The sequence below is a fragment of the Euprymna scolopes genome, chromosome 2 (assembly GCF_053919585.1).
Source record: "Euprymna scolopes isolate OS-2025 chromosome 2, ASM5391958v1, whole genome shotgun sequence".
Classification (NCBI taxonomy): Eukaryota; Metazoa; Mollusca; class Cephalopoda; order Sepiida; family Sepiolidae; genus Euprymna; species Euprymna scolopes.
In genome coordinates this window covers 30,794,332-30,798,357 of record NC_136483.1, presented here as the reverse complement: position 1 = coordinate 30,798,357, position 4,026 = coordinate 30,794,332, and positions in this window count along the sequence as shown.

The window sequence follows — 4,026 nt, the reverse complement described above, 5'->3', positions numbered from 1 at the left end:
CTTTAAAAACACGGTATATGAAATAATTAGTTTAATTTTAAAATGTAAAACTTGTTTTGCTTGTCGATTGTTATGGAGGGGTTGGGTGAGAATTACAAATAAATAAATTTCCAAAGTATAGTCGTCAGAAGAAAGAAACTACTTGTGTAGACGCTTTCTGGCATCTATTGAAACTTTAACAGTGAAGGAGTGGTATCTTGCTGCTTGTCAGGTTAGTCGGGTTAGTCGGAAGTACGTATTCCGAAGGGAGCACGTGCTCTGCGTTCAACAGAACACATTCCATTAAAGTACTTGCAAAACAGGCACAAGGATGTAACCTTGGGATGATGGAAAAACGCATTGACAATGTCGGATCTATTTTAGATTTGAGATTTTTTTTCTAAGAGTAGGAGCATCACTAGGTGTATCAGAATTTTTGTAGGAATTTTTGACACCCCTAACACGAAACTGCGAATTAAATATAAAAAAAACTCGTAATTTCTCTTTTAAAAATGGGTTGTTTATTTTCTTTATGGATTATACTTCCAAAATAAACTATTAAAGTTGTTTTAAAAGTAATAGAAATTTTTTTTAATATTTTTTAAAAAACAGTAATGACTTTTACGAATTCAATATTTTTCAATTTTTAAACTTAAAAAATCTATCAAAATTTTATGTTGATTCTATTTTTACAATATTTTCAGCATCAATGTGAAATTTTATGCTCTTTCCAATAAACTGAATATAATATTTTAGAGAAACTTTTTTTTTAATTCACGGCCCCCCATTTAAGTGTCTATTAAAAAGTAAATAATCAATTTACTCACCAAAGTTGTATATATCACAAATTGAAGAGAAAAGGTCAATAAATAATATATTCAAATTTTAAAAAAAGTAGTGTTTTTTTAGAAATTTACCTGTAAAGTTCGAAGTTTAAAACCTTTTAAACCACGTTGTTTGTTTTTTCTTTTGCTTTTTTTTAATGAAACCTTGGTCCTTGCTCCTTTAATTAAAAAAAATAGGGCTTGAATTACATTTTTCGAGTAGTTATAAGCTTGGAAAGACAGGGGAGAATAGTTCACGCCTCTAATTTTGAAATGTCTATTAAAAAGTAAATAATTAATTTACTCACCAAAGTGTTATAGATCACAAATTGAAGAGAAAAGGTCAATAAATAATATATTCAAATTTAAAACAAAAAGTAGGGTTTTTTAGAAATTTACCTGTAAAGTCCGAAGTTTAAAACTTTTTTGAAAAAAGAAACACATTGTTTGTCTTTTTTTTGTTGCTGTTTTTTAATGAAACCTAGACCCTTGCTCCTTTAATTGAAAAAAGTTAGGGCTTGAATGACATTTTTCGAGGAGTTATAAGCTTGAAAAGACGGGGTGGAATTATTCACTATTTTTCATGAAATTTCTGACACACCTAGAGCATCACCCCAGATGTAACAACAATATTCCATCGGCGAATTGTGTATATAGAACACTCTCTGGTATGAGTAATTTTCTAGCACGGTAGAGGAAGACCAGTTTCTTTGCAGCAACCATGGCAATGTCCTCAATGCGTTTGTTTCAATTCATGTTACCTGAGAATGTTAAGCCGAGGATTTTGAAGGTTGAGCTTTTATGTATGGTGTTATTAGTCATGGCAATTGTTAAGTTTGTAGGTTGAAACAAGTAACGCAGAAAGCAATACAAATGACGACCCAACAAACAAAGGTAGATCAAATAAGAAGTGTATTAGGAAAAGGTATATTTACAGGATATTTACATAATGGTGTCAAATAAGAGAGTCTTTGCTGGAGAAACATATTAGCTCTCGGCGGCCTTCGGTGGCTTCTGGTGAACACGCACTCAGACGAACTGAGTCTTCCTATTTATGCGTAATTACTATCCACATATGCAAATGAATGTGTGCCACCACAACACCCTCCTCCCAAGATTTGAAGTCGCACAGATTTCAATATCTTTTTCTCTTGGGATTTAACATTAACGGTTCATTAATTTTCTTTTTCTACCTGATCTTCGACGTTCAGGTGTATATTGAGGCGGTTCCAACTTAAAGGATTCGTATAGGATGTCCATGGTTTCCTCCTCTTCGACTGCTGTTGTATAATCACCATCTTGAATGTGGCGTTTTTTTATTTGGTTCAGGTGCCTTTTATGTATGTTTTGTGGACCTTTAATCATGTATGAACAATCACCATGCGTTTATCCACTACTTCACATTCCCAGTAAGATGTGTTATTCCTGTAGCACTTGAAATATACTCGATCTCCCGAGTTATATTTCTTTCTTATCATGTGTGTAGTGTTTCGGACAATTTCCTGTCTTGGCAATAGTTTATCAAACGCTGATTTCACCTTCTTTTTTTTTTTTTACATATACGGTGGGGGCTGCCCAGTCGCTATGTTCTATTTTTGATAGTATTCCTGCCTGTTCCAGTCTGTCTAATTCGTTATTAATCTTTTCCAACCCAGCGAACGGAACGTTTCGCTTTTTTCTAAAAATTGGGCTGGTGTTTTCTTTAAGTTCAAACGAGGCCTTAAATTTATTGCAACGACCTAATTTAGTCATCAATACATCAGGGAATAATTTTTGGAAGTCCTCTTTTATATTTTCTGTTGTTGGAGTAGTACATTCTATTTTTTTGCAGAATGTATTAATTGGCTTATCCCAGAGTACAAATTTCTCAATTAAATCTATTCCAAACAGGTTTTCGCTATTTTTCAATACGAACATTTTTAATTTCTTCGTATTCCTTTTCAATTTTATCGGAAGGATAACTTCTCCTTCAAATTTTATCTCACCACCAGTTATCGTCCGAGCTGATTTACTTGTTTTCATCATGGTCGGTTTACCCAACTTTTTCCATGTATTACAGTTTATTATAGAAATATCGGATCCTGAATCCAGTTGTAGTTTTATTAGCGTTTTAAATATTTCCGCTTTTATATATTTTCGCCGATTTTTGTCTAATTTTTCATTTGATTTTGTTTGCTGTACTCTCTTTCTGGTGAAATCTTTATATCTGCAAGAATCGCTTTTGTGTCCGACTTTCTTACAAATGTAGCATTTTTTTCTTCTTATAAGGCAATCCGATTCCCAATGTCTTTCTGCGCATCTCTTACAGTTATATCTAGGAAGAGACTTGTTATATTCTTTACTATAATTATAATTATTATATTTGGAATATCTCATTCCGTTTTGACTGCTTTTATTTGTATAGTTCTTGGTTGGTGTGTATGGTTTTCTAACCTTTCTTACATATGCCACTCCGGATTCTTCTATCTTTTTTAAATCCCTTTTTAGTGTAATGGCCCTTTCACAATCCTCTGCTAATTTCTGAAGTGTTAAATCTTGCTCAGATTCCAGCTTAGACAAATCTCGTCTGCGTATTTCTGCATTTTTCGTGGAGACTAACCCTTGTGCGAAGATTAGGCATTTGAAATCTTCTACTGTTGGTTCCGCTAGCTTAAAATTGTCACAGTTTTTATTGATGCGTATGTCAAATAATCTTGGTTGTCCATTTTCCTTATATTCATACACAACCATCCCTTATGAAAAAGAGATATATTCGGATTAAATAATTCTTTTAGTAATTTTACAGCTTCCATGAAATCTAATTCCGTATTTTTTTTTTAGGTAGTATATAATCTACGAACTTGCTGTGTTCTCTTACACCCAACTTCCTGAGTAAAAGGCTCACTTTCTGGCTATTTGGCCAACTTTTGCAGTTCAGTTGAAAAACATCATCGTATCTTGTATAGTATGCTTCAAAAGTCTTTTCTTCCTCCGGCACATAATTAAATGTGTCCATGCTATTGTTGTAGGCGAGAAATTAGTACTGTCGACATTTTCTCGATTAGTCCTTAATAGTTCCAGTGTTTTAGCAAAACGTTCATTTTGCCTTTCTTCATATTCAAATTGTAATTTCTTCTGCCTTTCTTCTTGTTCGAATTGTAATTTCTTCTTGTTCCATTTGCCATTTCAATAATTTCTCCTCTCTACGTGCATCTAGCTCGGATTGCGCCTTTTGTTGCATCTG